A 19,688-nucleotide genomic window follows, 5' to 3' on the forward strand; every position below is an offset into this window, starting at 1 on the left:
AAGTTTGTAAAGATGATCCCAAATACTGAAGTTCTCACTCGGTCTATATTCAGGTGAAACTCACCATTGAAACCAGTGGAAGTTTTGCCTAAGTAAATACTGAAAGATTTGCCCATGAATGTACATTATTTATGTAAGTACCGTATATATCTTACGGATGGAACACAGAATATGTAAACACTATATTTTAGTAAAATTACAAAGAAATGCTATAGTATGAATCCTCTGCGGATTATTGTTCCAATATCAGCATGTACTAAGGATGTCTTGAGTACATGAGGCCCAGTCCTGCAAACACTCATATGTGCTTCATTTTAAACGGGCAAGTGGACTACTTGGCAGGACCAGGGTCTTAGACTTTACCTGTTAATTCAATTCCATTTATGCAATTTCATAGCAGTATAGTCTAGTATAGTAGCAAGGAGAAGGAAAAAAAAAAAAAAAAAGAGAAAACAGACTGAAATGAGGAGGAAATGAAAACAGACAGGAAGAGTGACCACAAAAACAACCCTGGAAATACAGACAGTTTAGGTGGAAAAGAAAAAAAAAAAAAAAAAAAAAAAAAGAAGAAGAAAGGAGATGAAAGCAGAGATAGACAAAAGTAAGATAAAAAAAAACAACGAAGAATACATTTTTTAGATTTGTGTGGTCTCTAGTTAATACGTCTTAGGTCACCGTTAGTCTGTTTGTAGTGTTGGTGGAGTAATTCTTAGATACCTGTTTTATGTTTGAAACAGAATAGGATGCAGATTTCAAGAATAGTTTGTGGAGATTAACAAATTAAAAAATAGAGGATTATTTTTTGTCTCATCTCTAAACCATCATTGCTTTATTTTATTTAGTCAATTCTATTAAAAGGCCTCTGATATTATAATCATACATTCTCACAACTAATTGCAAACAAAAATGTATCAGGCTGGCAGTGTTTTCCTGAAACACCCTCCCACTAGTGTTGGTACTTCTGGGAAAGGTTTAAATGAGGCTGGTTGACTCACTGAGATGTCTTGTCATCACCATCTGGCTATAAAGGAAGTGGGATTCTCGCTCAGAGAAGAAAGATGTAGACTGTGGACTGAACATTCCTAAGGGGGGAAAACCCTCTGAACAGTCAAACCTAGTAGAAAGTGTGAGCTGGTGTTTGTTACTTTATTTTTGTAAAACGAAACCACTAGAATTAGGTGAGTTTGGATTTTAAAGTGTGGACTTTTTTATACTGCAGGTTGGTAAAGGTAGAGTGCAATCAATGATGGGTAGAGCTGGTCAGGAAATGGTTTTCCTGTCCCATGAAAATTTACAAGATTTCAAAAATTTTCCCATTCCACATTGGTATGAAACCAAGACTTTTAAAAAGTCTTTTTGATAGACACCCAGAGAAAAAGACCCCAGAATAGCCTGGTGGTTAGGTTACCCACTGTGATATGGAAGAATCTTCCTGATTTAGATCAGAGACTTGCTTCTGAATCTTCCACATTTCAAGTGAATGCCCTAGCCACAAGGCAGTTGACCACAATTGTATCCAGGACTTGGGAAACTTTTCTGACCAAAGTTTCATTAAAATTGGTACATTCCCATTAAAAGTTTTAATTTTGACAAATTGGCATTTTCCGGCGAGGGTTGGGGGCGGGGCGGGAGAGAAATTACTTTGTAAAAAAATTTCCTGACCAGTTTTAATGATGGGAATTATTAACTTTTGATTTACTTTAGTGGAGTAATTCCTGAGTTACACTAGTTCAAGGGAATCAGAATCATGTCCACTGTCCTTGAAAATAACTTAACATTCCAGTCCCCCTACTTCTTATGTTTTACTGCAGAAGTGATGGCACATTCTGTTTAAGTTTATTATCTTCAAAGAAATAAAAATATAAGTTTTAAAAAGAGAAAAAGTGATAAAAGTGAAGAGAACATAGGAAAAGTAGATGAAACTGACAACTAAAGTGTCTTCTGACATCTAATCAACAAAATCTGAGAGATTATTTTCTGGAAAATGTTTCTAGATGCTAAAATGATCAATATTTAATATTAGTATAAAACAAAGATGCAAAAGGTGTTCTAAAGTCAATTTTTTGTAATCAGTTCTGGCACTGATATGTATTCAATGTATTTTAACAAATAATCATATTTTATATTGAATATGTACCATGAGAATCTGAGCCTTTTTCTGCTCCCAACAAGTATTTTATATTTCAAATGTTTAAATAAATAGATTCAATTAGGTAAGATTGCTTATTGCAGGTAAAAGATGATCACAAGTACAGCATGGTGTTACTTGCTATTGAGTAAGTAACATTTCTGAATGGTTTATGGCTGCATAAAGTGAAAACAAATGAGGATTCACTGTTGCTGCAGCGCTGGGAAGCTTGACCAATGATTACAGTACAGTCAGAGTAGTTTCAACTGTCAGGTGAGAACACAAGTATCCCATTTCTTCTTAGTTAACTTGAAATGATTAACTTATCAGCTTGAGGAGGTAGTTATTGTTTACACTGTTTCTGTAGTTAGGAAGTTTAGATATTCAGAGGTTTTGTGCGTTTATATTTAAAAATGAATTATACTACTTTTGTGCAGAATTGTGTTTCTTTTTTGCAGAGTTGCAAGTAGGTATAGGAAAACTCAGGCAACTCTGAGGTTAATTTAAACCATATTTTATGTTGTGTGTGTGTATATATATATAAATAATTTACAGTATACATGGTTAAATTCTGATATTAGTGGGTATGTGTGGATGGAATTTAGCCTATTGAGTTCTGAAGGGAGATCATTGACAATTAAAATGTCACAATGATAAACACAAACACAAAAGAGCTGCCAAGAACATTACCAGGGAAAGATATAGTTGCCACTGAAGGCAGCAACAACCTTGCTAGAGATAATAAAAAAAGAGAGAGGATTCCCTAATCCACTGATTTAATAGGCTGAATAGTAAAGTCTATTATAAATTAAATCAATAGGTTCTTCAGATATCACTAGCTAATGCTCAGTGTATGAATTCTCTAGAAATGCCATGCAAATTAGCCAACTGAAACCACATCACCCAGGAAAACAAATACAGACATCTAATACATACCAAACTCTAGCTTTCCCGTGTAAAGCCTATAGTACTGTGGAAACAGTGGAACAGGAAACTAAATCACCACTGTTTTTCTCACCGTGAAGACATTATAGTTCAGAAGTGGGTCACTGTCAGCTTTCCTAGAAATATCATGTGACTTCCCACAGCTGTTCTTCCATTTGCCTTTTCCTCCTGCCCCAGAGAACCTTTCTATCTTATAAGCAAACAAACATGCCACTTGGTTCCAAGCTGTTTCTCTTTCTCTCTAGCAATGCTACTCTAACCAGGGTTAGAGAGGCCTAGGGGGAGAGATCGATGGTGAGTACTTGGGTTCGTTGATCTCTGTGGTAGCAGACAGGAAGACAAGGCAGAAAGAAATCGTGTCTACAGTGTAACCAGAACTGAGAGGTTTAATATTAATCCCACTGGTATTGCTTGTCACTAACTCTCAGTGTGGTGTTGCTAAACAAAGATGCCGGTTTTAGGTTCGTGATGCTAAGTGCATGATCAATGGTTAATAAAGTTTCAGATGTCTATGATTTCATGCAAATGGTTTGTATTGCATCACTGAAAGCTTGTTGAGTGATACTGCTAGACTGCTTTTGATGAAGTTGATTCTGGCCAGGCATTCAACTCAGCCCAAATTAAGGAGGAATCAGTGAGGAGGGGATATGGCTGTGCTTTTTGTATTCAATCTGCAATTCAAGAGGTGCCCTACACCATAACTGGATAGAATACAGTGTATCTATCTTGTGTGGGAGTCATGAGATGGAGTTAAACTGAGACTGGTTCTGCTGTACCAGTCACTTCCTAGACAGAGAAGTCCCTGCATGAGTTTATGGGTTTCCTCACCACAGTGGCATTGGAGCCTCTGTAGCTGCTAATGCTTTGTGCCTTAACAGCCATCTCATGGCCTCTTTTGAATCAGCTCAAGATTTCTTTAATATAATGACCATGGAACTCTCTCAGGTAATAACTGTCTCATTTCACATAATTTGCCACACTCTAAATTTAGTTTCTGGATTGGGATTGTAGGTTAGGTAGTTAGCACTTTTGAATTTGTCATGGTCTGTTCATTGCCTTCCTCAGTTTAGAGGTTGGGACAGACTTACCTTGTTGGGGTGAGAGACTTGTGTTGATGGTCTGCCCTTACTGGTCAAGGGAATCTGAGCTCTTTCAGAAGGCCATTAGAGTCTATATTATTCTCCCAAAAGATTTTTATCTTTATCTCTTATCTTCAGCCATCAAAAGAGTAGTCTCTGTTCTCCGGCTTCATTTTCATAGATCACCTGGGTTTACAAATGACCCGCAATAGATGAAATAAGATGAAAGATGTTTTGACAGATGATTCAGACTGATTGGAATGTACAGATTATAAAAAAAAATTATTCCATGACTGTAGAGAACGTATTCCCTTATGACTGATGCAGGCCAGCAGGGAACAACTAGTCTCATCATTCACGAAGACTGTTAACACTTCCCAATATGTACAAGACTCTTAAGGAGACAGCTGTGCTGTCTTTTGCATCACTTGACATTGACAATCTTGCAAACTAGCTTTCAATATCTAATCTTTCATTTTTAGTTAACTTTATACAGAAAGATGTGGCAATACAAGTCTGAATACTTAGATACCTCCATTCTGGACCTGGGCTGCAATGTTCCTGGTCAACCCCTGTACAGTCTACGGGTGTGGGTGATCACACTGGTAGTTAATGAATATTTGGATACAATGACATTGGAACTACCATTTCCTCATTTACATTCTCATGACAATACCATTACATATTATATGTTATTTTTTTTCTATTGTTATTTTGATAGGTTTCACTTTATCATTAGGAATTACCAGAAATTTCTTCCCCATTACCCAATTCACTTTATAGTATTTCAGTAAAAAATCTCAAAATGTGAAGTGTCCATACAAGAAAATGATTTTATTGGAGGAAGTCTAATTTCATCAGTTTTTATTTGAAAGTATTAAAAGTTTCATTCATGGTATTTTTAAAACCCAGTATACAAAATGACCAGCTGGCATCCAAGCAGTATGTCTCATCCTGCCTTCTAGAAATTTTCTAAGGGAATAAAATTTGATTATCTGTAACTTGTCAACTCTGTGCATGTAAACTGACAATAGTTCAGACATTACCATAATATCGTGTAAATTAAGTTCAAATGTTTGACTGTATGAATTAGACTTAAACTAATGGACCACTGGGATATCTCCAGTTATCAAGAAAATGTTCTTGTGATTATGTCACTTTGGCTCAGCAATAAACCTATTATATCTGATCACAGAATTTTAACCACTGCTCAGTATCATATCACTGTGGTCCAAACTGGGGCTTCTTAAAGAGCATGTTTCCTTAAGTAAGATTTTCCACCATTAATTTTAGAACAGTGATCCATATTTATATTTTAATTGTGCAGTACTATTAGTTGTCTGGTCTTGCTTAAGTGGTTTATCACTGGTTTTATTCAAAAGAACACTGTCAAAATTATGCCTTGCAAGAAAAGAAAAAGAAAATGAACAAAATCCTTGTCCTATCTTCCATTGTGGTCACGAAAACAGAACAGCAGGTAGAACAGCGAGTTTAGGTATAAGAGGGATTTCATTGGTGTAATACTTCAGAAAGATGAATAAGAAGTTCTAGAATCTGGAGATTACTGGTAGAATTTTCAAAAGAACTCAGCTGTGGCCTAACTGCTGCCACTCCGTCACTGGTAAAACGTCCATTCACATCAATAGAAGCATTTAGTAAAATCAGTGACGAGTGAGCATTTCTAAACATTTTACTCCAGGTTGTCTTTTTATATCAAACTCCACAGAATATTTTGCTGTGGTTATTGAGGGGGATGTCAAGCTATGTCTGAATGTTATTTGGGTTTACTGTTTTGCAAGTTTTTTCTGGTTCTCCACAAGTGAAAACACTGAATAAATTTGTAAGGGCCTTTCCATTTGTAAGTTGTCTAGCATTGCTGATGAGCTGTTGTAGATCATTTATTAATATTAAGTCTCACTTCTGAAATCCATTAGAAATTGTTTTTAGCACCCTAGTGAATTTTCTGCTGATGATATGCATGGCTGTGGCAGTGAAAGCAGAGAGTAAAAGTAATTTCAGTGAACAAGCATATTCTGTGGATTTCAGAAATCCAACTGAATAGAATCCTGAGAAGCAGCTGCAGCTCCTTGCCCATGGCTAAGAAATGTCGAATGTGCCCTGTACTACTATATGTATAGCAGAGCTATATTTCAGTTATGCTTGTATAAGATATGCATCTCTTCTCTTCCATGCTGCAATGTGTATTTAACCTGCTAATTCTTGAGAATTCTATAAAACTGCTCAGTCATGATGCTGGAATGGGCATGGTATTGAGTATTGTGTTTAGTTATTGATTTGAAAAGAGAGGACAACTAAAAAAAAAATATACCTGACCTATCCGTTGTCATATAAACACCCCCTTCTTAAAAATAAATAAAGATAATGTACACAAGTGTGAGAGCTGTAAGACAATCCACAACATTTGACGTTTTATCAGCTATTTCTACAAGTCAGAATATTGATGTTCCCTTAGTGTTAGTAGGACAGGTGATTTGCTAGGTCACTCCAATCCTCAACTCTGGAAGCCAGACTTATTCACTTTCCACAAGAACACATTCAGCCTCATAACGATATACATGAAATCACAACCTATAACATTACTATAACAGCAATGCTCAGTGCATCATGAGCCTTCCGAAGACACCCGCCATGACAAACTGCATTGGATACCACACAATCATAGTATAAGGATGAGCATGGGTGTAGGATGTTCCCCTGAGGTACAGAATGTCACACCTTCCCCCTTAGTCAGTGACTAACGCTCTTGCAGTTAACTATCTCAAAGGCAGTTTGTGTTCTAGTCCTCTTGGCATTCAGCCATTAAGGCCATGAGATGGTGTGCCTCAGTTTCCCCATTCACACACAGCAAACCAGGTTTTTTATGGTTTCTCTGCTGTGATAAGCTTTAAATCGGTTTACAGGTATTAATTGAAAAGTAGCATTATTATAAGGGTTAACATCTGTGTCAAAATTCTTATTCCCAAAATGTAACATGAATACCAAAATTTTTATCACAGATGTGCATTTAAAAGTATCTTTATGATACCACACCCTCTGTTCAGATAGTGTAGTTTGAGGTTAGTTTGTTCATTACCCATGGTGTCCTTTGACTTTCTCCCATGTAACCCGTCACTGCCTTTTCTTTCCCTCCAGTGTTCCCCTCTGTGGGGGCTCTTAATTTAATCATATTTCTGGAATTTTGGTGCCTCAGGATCTGGCAAGATAGGTGTTCAGGGGGATCCTGCACATTGGCTGGCCCTTTGGGGAGCAGTCTCCCAACCCCAGGACTGTACATATATAGAAAATCCAGTTCCCCTTTGGGGATTACCTGGTATTTCCCCCTCTCAGCAGTGATCTTTCCTGCCCCCTAGAAGGCTGTGATCTGTGGGCTAGGTGTGTTTACCCTTTGATCAGATACACCTTTTCCCAGCAGCTTTTCCATTACTGCTCCCTGTCTCTCACCAGTCTGGGAGAAAACACCCCCTTTGTCAGTTGGGTCTTTGTGTTCTCACAAACCACCACCTGGCAATTTCCTGGTCTCAATTCTTCTGTTGTCACAGGTGTTGGAGCTGCATCTTGATGTAAAGAGACAGTTACTTTCCAAAAACTTATCAGAAACAGCATCCTGAAAAACCGGGACCTGGATTGGGGTACCCTCCATCACCTTTCTCTGTCCCTGAAAAATCAGCTGTTGTGACTGCTCCCCTCCTGGGGTCACAAGCTGAGTGACTCGATGCACAGATGCTGACCCAGCCATCCTCCTAGTGTCCTGGGCATTCTGTCCCAAATGACTGAGGAAACATTCCTGTACCCCCACTATTCCTTCCCTAGTTTCCTCCTCTGGGCCCCCTCCTAAGACATTTCTCTGTGCTCCCTAGGAAAGGTTCCATCCCTTGTTCATCTGTAAAAAACTCTGCCAGCTAACAACTGGGACAGTTTCCTTAACCACTGACAACACCTCTCCTGTGCCTGAGGGCATGTCGCCTCCTGCTGGAAAGGAGCTAGTCTCAGCTCCTCCCATAGTTGGAAACACACTGCTTCCCTGTGTTACAGAATCACAGGAATCCTCACCCACATCAATGGTTTGAGATTCCCTGCCCCTTCTCTGGGCTCTCCTCTGGGACACATTTCTCTATGCTCCCTAGAGCTGGGTTTGTCTCTGGTTCAGCTGTGACCTGCTGGCAGCTAACAACCTGGACAGTTCTCTCCCTGGCAGGCATTACACCCCCATCCCTTCCTGATGTGGTGTTGCCTCCAGTTGCAATGCAGGAGTTGGTCTCAACCACCCTCTGCCCTGGAAGCATGTGGCTTCACCCTGTTGCAGAAGAATCAAGGAGACTCTCTCCCATTCTCTCAGCAGTTCCTGAGACCTTCCCCTTCGGCATCCCAGCATAAAACTCCCTCCTGCTGCAGGCAAATACTTTAACCTGAACTGCATGGAAAAAATCATTACCAAGAAGCAGGTCGACTAAGAGGTGTTTCATTACCCCACAGTCAAAACATTTTCAAAACCTTCCCACACCACATGGATTTTAGCTAATGGTATGAAGAATCTGCTTTCACCCACCCCCACAATCTCTGCTATTTGGCCAGATAGCATACTGGCCTTTGGGACCACATTCTGCTTAACCAGAGAGATCTGGGTCCCTGTATCCCTCTGCCTCAAGTATTCCCTGCCATCAATTTGGACAGCCTTAATATGCTCCATATCTGGTTCTGTAGAGGCTAACTTCACAAAACCAATATGATAGATTTCAATTGCTTGCGGGGTTTCTGTATTGAGGACAGCAGAGCTAACATGAGCTATTGGTTGCCTGCTTCCTCCCAGTACAGGGCATTTATTCCTCAGGTGATCAGTGGAATTACACTGATAGCACCTTATGGGCTTTTCTGCTTTTACAGAAGATTTGGGATAGGAGTTACCAATAGAGGAATGTTTTTGGGTAAGAGAATGTTTAGGCTTCCAACCCCCTTCTCTCTTCCCAGGGGCAAAATGGAATCCTCCCTTCCCACCAATTTTAAGCCCCTCTTTCTGTGGCCTACCCTCAATAGACGCCTGACTCTTAATAGATGGCATCAGCTAAAAAAGCTATCTCATCCAGTCTTTACATCTTTGTCCCATAGACACTGCTTTACATCAGCCTTACATATGCTTAGGAAATGTTCTTGAGCAACAAGGTCCAACATTCCCTCAAAACTTGCCACCTCTTTACCCCTCACCCATTACTCATACCAATATCCCTTTTAAAATTCCTAAATTTAATTCTATGTTTCTGGAGTAATCTGAAAACTTTGCAAAACAGTATTTTTAAATGTACAGTAGTCTAAAGCATCTTCAAAAGACGTTCCATTGAATACATTTCAAGCCTTACCAGTTAATTTTGCAATCAGGGAAGGAACTTTCTTATCAGGGATTTCATGTATTACACACAGCCTTTTGAAGGTGTTCAGAGGTTCAGCAATATTGTCCTCTTTACTGTATGTAGGACATAAGTGTTCCCATTTGTGGATTTTTGGAGTGATAGGAGTCGTGGCCAGGGGCCTCTGGTTCTGCTTCTCTAGCAGGTACAGCTGGTGTTTTCTCTCTCTTCCTCTCTTATCTTTCTCTCTCTTTCTCCCATAGCCCTTCCGTTTGCAACCTCCTCTTCTTTGAGCCTCATTTCTGCCTACCACATTTGAAATTCACCGTCCTTTTCCTTCTCTGACATTTCCAGGCTGGACAGCTCTAGTTTTGTAGATGCCTCACTGGTAGTCATTTTTCTGCTTTCTTGTGCTTATTTCCCTCACACAAAATAAACAAACAGAAAACAACAAAACTGTGACCTCCTCCTGACTATTCTTAGCCACTGCACTTAAGACTAACTTTACATCACAAATATCAGTGCTTAAAGTGTGAACGCCAGTTGGCATAACAAGCTGCACTTACAATCTGCTCACCGCGCCACTGTGACATTCCTCTGGTGTTACTGGACTGGTGATCTGCTAGGTCACTCCAATCCTCAACTTTGGGAGCCAGCCTTACCCTGCTCTGCTGCAAGAACTCCCACTTCTTGGCTGTTCACGCACAGCCTTTAGCATGTAAGCTGCTCCTTTGATTGTGCAACCGAATGATACTAGCCAATATCTCTGGTCCCATACACAACCCTAGAAACCTCCATCTTTCAATGTCCAGTTATGCCTGTTGGACGCTGCAAGCTTATATGAGTTTGTCAATTTAGCAAAGACATTTATAAATTATATGCATCAGGCTTGTTATCCCAAGGAGAGTCTTTGACACGCTTCAAAACGAATGCACTGCTTCAGGTAGAATAAACAAATTTATTAACTACAAAGATAGATTTAAGTGAATATAAGTCAAACCACAAAAAGTCATATTTGGTCAAATGAAGTACAAGCAAAATGCATTCTAAGCTGATCTTAACACTTTCAGTGCCTTTACAAACTTAGATGCTTCTTACCACCATATTTCCATTTTTACCTTCCTATGAAAAATCAGTACTTTAGGGGAAACAATAAGGGAAATAGAAAAATAAAATTTTGTAGACAGAAACAGGTGCATTCCAAGTAATATAATAAATTGGGATAAAACATTATTTCCATTAAAAATTATGAAACATAAAGTAGTTAGCATGTATAATGTATATCAGTAAATTGGAGGCTTTATACAGATGTTCATTTCAGTGATATATGTATTGTGTATGCTAGTTATGTTTTTTAAGGTTACAATCACATGCTCATTTGGAACATTTTGTCCAGGAAAGATTACATGCAAACTAATGCTACTCAGAGATACAGAGAGGGGACAAGCAGGCAAAACCCAGATTATTAAGGCTCCAAACAATCCCAAGTTTAAAAGTTCGCAGTGTTTATCTAGAAGTCCTGCCTGCCTGAAGGCTTTGAGAATTCATATGATTTCATCCCCTTAAATCCTCTCTGCCCTGGAAAAAAAGGCTTTCTATTGCTGTAAAATGTAGCAGTGAATGCTGGAGACTGAGTACAGTGCTGCTCTCACTAGTAAAAATGTGAGAATTCTTTTATTCCTGAAGGATCTTATATTCTGTACCCATTGCCCTTTTAATATGTCCAGGGATTAAATTATAAATTTCAGGTTTCTCCTAAAATACATGGCAGCTTGTTTTTGTTTTTAACTGTAGTCTGTAAACAGTAACAATATTTAATGTTTTCTTCCACACATAAATGAATAAAATTTGACACATTATTTCTTTCCTATGTCCATTAGTATTTTCAGGACATGACCTATTTATAAAGTGCTATTATAACCATATGGTAGCATGACAAAGTTCCTCCTCTATCTTAGTGGGTCCTGCGCTTATTGGCAGATTTTCTTGCCTCAGAGATTCACCATGTGGGTTGGGGAACAGCCCAGAGACCTTCCCCTCTGGAAGAACCCACAGTCCAGGTCAATTGGGAGGTTGGGGGGGGAACCCAGGCCCACCCTCTACTCTGGGTTCCAGCCCAGGGCCCTGTGGACTGCAGCTGTCTATAGTGCCTCCTGTAACAGCTGCATGACAGCTGCAACTCCCTGGGCTACTTCCCCATGGCCTCCTCCTAACACCTTCCTTATTCTCACCACAGGACCTTCCTCCTGGTGTCTGATAACACTTGTGCTCCTCAGTCCTCCAGCAGCACACCCTCTCACTCTCACCTCCTTACACCTCTTGCTCCCAGCTCCTCACACTCACACCACAAACTGAAGTGAGCTCCTTTTTAAAGCCCAGGTGCCCTGATTAGCCTACCTTAATTGATTCTAGCAGCTTCTTCTTAATTGACTCCAGATGTCCTAATTAGCCTGCCTGCCTTAACTGGTTCTAGCAGGTTCCTGATTACTCTAGTGCAGCCCCTGCTCTGGTCACTCAGGGAACAGAAAACTACTCATCCAGTGACCAGTATATTTGCCCTCTACCAGACTCCTGTACCCCACTGGTCTGGGTCTGTCACAGTAGCTGATATTAGTTGGCAATCAAGGACATTCCCTCTCATGGAAAACCCTTGGAAGGAGTTTTTTGAGGAAGGAAACTGAGGTTTCCCTTACAAAGTCTGCTGCACATTGTTTCTCCCACCCACTAACATATGCTGTGTAAGAAGCAGTAGTTCTGGCCAGAAACACTACATTCTGCAAAAGGCCAGGATTATAGATGCAGAGGCCCTGTGCTGGCTCCTACTGTTGGCCGCTGGCAACATCTGGCTGTACTACCTTCACTTGGGAAATTCTCTGGAGTCAATGAAGAGAGAGGTAGAAGTTTTAGCACCATCCACTGTCCTCTCCACCCATGTGAATCCTGACACTAGAGGTGGTTGACCTCACCCTATTCTTCATTGGATGGATGAGATCTATATTCACAGGGCCCTTTCTGCATGCAGATATCAGGGGCATCACCTAGAACTTGGTTAGCAGCATTGCTTCTTTATGGCACATGCCATACTTCCAACCATGAATGAATCATGTATAGTCCATGTTCTGGGGAGCTCATGTAATTACCCTGTAAATCATGGCTTCTCTACCTGGGGGTCATAAGCAAGTGTTTGGAGGCCTGACCACCCTGCCCACCCCATATTGCTAACTAGGAAGGAGAGGGCAGGGCATTCAATGAAAAAAATTGATTTGTACATCCTTTGTTCTGACTCCAGTGTTCATGTAATTCCTTCATCCCCTCTCCAGGGTGTGAGAGTTTGGGCAGCGCTTGGGCAAAGTACATACATGGGTTAAGTGAATTACAGTGTGTTGGTGAGGTGTGATCTGCACACATTATCACTTGGATCATATGAGTGAGAATGATAGTTCCAGAGCATACATATTAATTGAATAAAATTGTAATGTAAAATATAAAATTCAAAATTAATATGAAAGTCTTATAGAATGATATGTAATCTTAGCAGGAAAATGAAGTCAATCTAATTGTTAATAGTGGTGTGTTGACAAACTGGCATAGACCCCAGTTCCACTGTTTTAAATTAATGAATTATTAAAATTTCTATTCTGATTCCAATTAGCAAACTGCTGTAGTATAAATCAGAGAAAATATATACTCTAAATATTAGATTTTGAAACACCAACATAATGTATACGTGTACAGTAATATACTATCACTGGGATACAAATAATGCTGGTATGGAGCAGCATTGTTTTAAAAAAAAATAAAAAATAAAAGAAGAAGGTGACCTGTAGAAGTTATTGTGTTTGTACCAGCCTATGGGGTTCAGGCAAAGCATTTGTGTGGAATTTAATTCAGAATTTAGATCTGATCCCATTTTTAATTCATGCATTTATTTTACTGATTTATTTTTAAGCTTTTAAGTGTCTTTCTCTCCTGTTTTCTCTTTGCTGGAAAAACAAATGACTTTTCACAGAAAATTGGCTTCCCTTTTAACACCAGGAAAAGGTCTCAAGAGTTTTTTAACTCCCATTTCTTCCTGGTTGATTTAGCCTAAATTCCCCCAAGAAAAAGAAGGCAGATTATTTTCAAAAGATTGTTTTCATTTGCAGATATGTGTTTCGAAGCCAAAAAAAGGGTCTCTGGAGGATCCTGTGCTCCACTTACTTAATAGGTACATTAGCGGGACTGTCACATGGAAACTGAAAAGGTCTTATTTATATAACTTTTAGCAAATATAAATAACTTCTCAATTCTTACTGTAGCTTCATGACTTTTTAACCTGCTGATTTCTTGCCTTTTATTCATAGACTGTATATTTGCTGCTTCCCCTCTTCCCTCTATAATAGATTACCATTTTTTATAATTTTGTTATTGGATGTCAGAATGTGTTACCAAACTGCATCATGACATTAGGGCACCTCCTTGATCATTCTTTTATTTTATCATAGGGAGCTAGATTTCAATATTCAATGTACAATCTGTTAAGCACTACTGTCATGGAATTTCTTGGAAATTACAACAGTATACCATATGATATGGAGGCAACAGAAAAGGTGGCGGCAAACTACTGTATATTCTTATTTGAACTAGTTTCCGTGTTTAGAAATACTGTATTTGTAGATTTATTTTTTTAATAAAAGAAAAAGGGACATTATTATCATGTAGTCTGATCTACTGAATAACACAGGGCACAGAGTTTTACAGTAATTCCTATATCAAATGTATGGTTTAAGTAGAGCATATCTGTTAGAAGACATTGTCTAGATTTAAAGATTTCAAGTGATGGAGAATGAATCATCTTGTTTCACTGGTCAGTTACCTTAATTATTAATTTTTTAGTCTTATTTCCCATTGGAATCTGTCTACCCTCAACTTCCAGACATTGTCGCTTGTTATGTCTTTGTCTTCCGAAGCCCTCTAGTATCAGAAATCTTCTTGCTATCTAGGTACCTTGACTATGATCAAGTCACCTGTTAACCTTTTCTTTGAATGTGGATGCGAGAAACTGACACACTATTTCAGAAATGGTCTCTCATAGTGCATGTAGAAGTAACATCACCCCCTCCCCTGACTCCTACTTGACATTCCCCTGCATGAAAAAATTATATTACCCTTTTAGTCATAGAATATCATTGGAGAACATGTTCACTTGATTATTCACCACGGCCCCCAATGTCCTTTTTACTGTCACACTTTTCCAAAATATAGTACTCTGTCATGTAAGTTTGACCTACATGCTGAATGACTTTGCTTTGGGTTGCATGAAAATGGTCAATTGCACCCAGTTTATCAATGATCCAGATCACTCTGAAAAACTGAATTGTTCTTTTTTTTTTAATTTATTTACCACTCTATCATTCTTCATGTCATCTGCAAAATTTACCTGCAATAATTTTTATATTTTCCCCTAGAACAATGATAAAGATATTGCATAGCATTAGGCCAAGAACAGATTCCCTGCAGGACCCTATTAGAAATATCCCCATTTGATGATGATTCATCACTAATAACTATATTTTGAAATTGCTTTTTAATCTATTTAATATGTATTACATTAATTTGATATAGTGATAAATCTGAGTATTTGGTCAGTTACCTTTACAAAATTTGAAATCTCCTAAAAAAACAGTAACAAGTTTTATTTGACAAGACCTATTTTCCATAAAACCATGTTGAATGGTATTAAATATTCTACTATCCTTCAATACTTCATTGATTGAATTACCATATCAGCTGTTCTATGATTTCATCTTGTAGGTTAACCACAGCAGAGTGTAGGGAAAGGATTCATTCACTAAGGACGTCCATTATGGGGCAAGGGATTTCCAGGAATGTTGGATTCTGGTTCTGGTGAAACCAGCCAGCTCTTCAGTGGACTGAACTTTGTGGGGGAAGTTACTTATTTATATAGTCTATAAATACATAGACTATATAACTATTGCTAACTGTTGGCCAAGTTTAGTGTTTATGATTTTGTTCTGTGGTGTAACCAGTTGTTTCCATCACTTTCTCTCACTTCTAGTTAAATCTTTATTCTTTCTTAAATAAACCTACTTTTGTTTTATTATACATGCTCACAAGTGCTTTGTGGTTTACAGGAGCAGGAAATTATGGTAAAACTGGGGTACGCTGCACCTTTGGTGGAGAAGATCTGGAATTTCTGTGAGTAGCCAGTGTCAGGAGCTGGATATCACAGGGGATATCACTAGGTGAAGTGAGGGTTGGCATAGCCCAGAGGAGAGTGCTTGAGTGGCTAAGAGACTGGTGGTGTCAGGGAACTGACACCGAGCTATCACAAAAAGATTCCCTTTCACTGGACACAAGGGGGAATAAGATGGCACTCATTCCTGCATGCCCCAAGAACCAACACAATCCTGTTTACCCTTAAGGGGCCACAGTGCTCAGCTCCTTGCAGTAAATTCCAGTTACTGCAGGATTGTTCTCCAAGGTTTTTTTTTAGTGTGTTTTTCCTCTCCAATTTTAAATGTCTCCAATGAGGAGTGTTTGGAAATTATTTGGAAATTATTCCATTGTCTAATTCCATTGTCTAATATCATACTTTCAGAAAGACTTTATTGATAGCCAACCTACATTCTAAGAGTATTTGCATGTTGGGAAATTATGTAGATGATAATCTAAATAATTTTCAGACATCACTGGAAAATAATTTTTCAAGGACACAGATTTTCAGGGTTTTCAGGGTTTAGTATATTTTAAACTCCTATATGTTTAGTGAGTTCCAAGTGTATTTGAACATGTTCTATCCTTTTCATTATACCAAACATTTTGTCACTGAATGTGAATCTTTTGCTAACTCTTGTGTTAAAGTATCAGCAAATACTGGACTAGGACTTGCTTCATTCATTTCAATTAGTATATTCCATTCAATAGAGTATAGATGCACCACTACAGAAATGCTGATTCATCTGCAAAGCTGAAGGAGAAAGGGATATTCATAACATCAACTGGATTTTCAAAGACACAAGCTGGTAATTTTCTCTGTCTTTAAATAAGGCTGGCACTAGAGATTCATAACCGCTACAGCAGTCAACACTTTTATTAATGGTTGTCAATCATGTAGTATTGCCAGATATATCATTACTTCTTTCTCACTTTTACTTCTAAAAGTCTGTCATTTGCTTAACTATTTAAATATTTCTGTTTTATATCTGGGAAAAAGCTAGTGCATATATTCATATCCTATCTGAATCTGAAACCTTATTGCAATATCAGACATCACTTAGAGCATGAACAAAGCTCCACTATCCCTATCTATTCCAGGCTGCTCTTTTCATGTCAAGAGGGAGTCCTGTGATTGCCACTCTTGATTTGGGTCCCTGTTTCTCACCAAAGCTCCTTCAACAGGGTTAATTTGGCTTGGTTCCCTGTAGGTGTCTTCTCTCTTGAGAGGTTTGAAACTAGAAAACGTATGCAGTGATACAGTTCAGTCTTCTAATAACAAAATGTTATTTGTCCGCAGGAACACAGTTAGAGATATGGGTTAAAATAACAAAGAAACACTAAATGCATGACTCTTGCCTATCCTTCTACCTTCTCTAGGCTTATTGAAGCATGCTCTGCTTAGCCCAGCAGACTTAAATCTCAGGATGGGAAAGCAAGGCTGCATATCAGATGACGATGATGAAATACTTTCTATCCCAATAGTAACTAAGAAAAATGTTAAACAGCAGCTACTAAAGTTAGACATCTTTAAATCATCAGATCTGGATAACTTATATTCAAGAGTTTTAAAAGCGTCCCTTAGTGTTGATTTTTAAGGAGGGCTGGAACACTGGGGAAGTTCCAGAGGACTTGAAGAAAGCTGCTGTTGTGCCAGTATTTAATAAAGGTTAACAGGATGACTTGAGTAATTATAGTCCTTTCACCTTGACTTCAATCCCAGCAAAAATAATGGAACTGCAGATTCAGAACTTGCTTAATCGAGAGTTAAAGAGGAGATTATAATTAATGCCACTCAATGTGAGGTCATGCAAAATACGTCTTGTCAAGCTAACTTCACATCAGGTTTGAATGAGACTACAAGTTTGGTTGATTAAAAAATAATACTGTTGATGTAAAAAAACTTCTGTAATAGATTTGACTTGGTACTGCACAACATTTTAATTAAGAAACCAGAATGATACAAAATCAGCACAATACATTAAATGAATTAAAACTGGCTAACTGATAAGTCTCAAAATTTAATTGTAAACAGGGAATCATGGAGCAGATGTGTTTCTGGTGGGGACCTGTAGGGACTGGTTCTTGGCCCTATTTAATATTTTTTACCTATACCGTTGACAAAAACATAAACTCACTGATAAAGCTTGCAGACGACGCAAAGATTGAAGGAGTGATAAATAAAGAAGAGGGCATCTCACTAATACAGAGCAATTTGAATTGCTTGGTAAGCTGAGTGTATGCAGATGTTTCATTATGACCAAATATAAGCTTATACAGCTAGGAACAAAGAATATAAGTGTCATGACTGGGTCTTGAATGGCCTAACTTGAGGTCAGAGCAGGAGTCAAGCCAAGGATTGGAGTTGGGAATTGAGCCAAGGATCAGAGCTGGAGTCAAAAAGTCAGAGACCTGGGGCAAGGATGAGGGAAAGGTCCTGAAAGGAGGAACCAGGGAAAAAGCGAGAAAGCAGGGCTCAAGAATCAGACAAGAAGGCTGGGGCCAAAATAGCAGCCAACCAGAAATTCACCCAGTGGTGCAGACAACTTCCTGTGCCTCTCATTGGGTTTAAATAGAAAGTCTTGACCAATCAGAGGTCCAGCTGTTCCTCCAATTGGGGCCCAAGGGAAGCCTCCCTGATGTAGCTTCAGATTTCATGGTCTCTCCTCCCAATTGGTTGGTAGGAAGCCACTGTGTGAAATCAGGAAAATGTCAGTTTTCTGGGAACCCAATGGACCAAGGTTTGAGACCCATAAGGTCATGACAGTAGGCCATTCTACAGGATGGGGGATTATTCTGTAAAGTAGTTACTCTGAAGAAAACATGGGAGTCATGGTGGATAATCAGCTGACTGGGAGCTCCCACCACAACTCTGTGGCTAAAAGGATTAATGAAATCCTTGGAGGTATCAATATGGGGTTACTGAGTAGGAGTAGGGAGGTTATATTATTCTTGTATTGGGCATTGGTGCAACTGAAATTGGTATACTGTGTCCAGTTCTGGTGTTCACATTTCAAGGAGGATATTGAAGAATTGGAGAGTGTTCAGAGAAGAGCCAACAAATGACTAAAGGCATGGGAAAACATGCCTTAGAGAGAGAGTATCAAGGAGCTCAGTTTATTAACTTCCCAACTAAAAGTTTTTTTAATGGTTGATTTGATCACAGTCTATGTGGAGAACATAAATTCAGGAAGAGAAGATACTTCAATCTAGCAGACAAAGTTATAGCCAGAGCGATTGGCTGGAAGTTGAAGCTAGACAGATTCAGACTAGAAATAAGGTGCACGTTTTTAGCAGTGACAGTAAATACCCATCATAGCAACTTATCAAGGGTTGTGTTGAACTTTTCCATCACTGGTAACTTTTAAATCAAAATTGGATGGCTTTTTTTCCCTTAAAAGATATGCTCTAGTGCAACTACAACTACTGGAGTTGAAGCAGGAATTAATTCAGGGTAGTGCTATGGCCTGTGTTGTGCAGGAAATCAGACTGGATGATCACATTGGTTCATATATCTATGGAGCAATCTATTACAATATATTCCTGTCATTACACAACGTGAAATATGTAGCTAGTGTATCTCCAAACATGCTATAGATATCCTGGCATTTCACTAAAGATTATTGAAAGTATCTTTTTTAAAATGGCTACATGAGTAGAAATGTCCATGACTCCCTGTCTTGCTGTAAAGTGGTTAAATATTTCTAAAAGTAGAGGGAAAAGGTATTACATGTATGCCAAAGTGAACTTTGCAATAACTGCTTTTATGACCCCATCGTCACATTTTTCACTTATTCTGTTTGTTGTTGAAGTTTTGAGGTTTTGACATTAATGTTGTCAATATGGTATCATTGATGGTACAGCTTTGGATTGATACATGAAACTACAATGTCTAAATAAAAGAACTGTGTATCACTACTGTTCAATGAAGATTCTCTGAATAGGTTTCTACATATATAA

General features: G+C 38.6%; 1 protein-coding gene across 2 annotated transcripts in view; it reads left to right on the forward strand.

Moving 5' to 3' along the window:
- Nucleotides 1-19,688, forward strand: part of FSTL5 (follistatin like 5) — a 561,350-nt gene that overhangs the window by 39,978 nt on the left and 501,684 nt on the right. The window lies entirely within an intron of this gene.

Source organism: Malaclemys terrapin, chromosome 5 (assembly GCF_027887155.1).
Source record: "Malaclemys terrapin pileata isolate rMalTer1 chromosome 5, rMalTer1.hap1, whole genome shotgun sequence".
NCBI lineage: Eukaryota > Metazoa > Chordata > Testudines > Emydidae > Malaclemys > Malaclemys terrapin.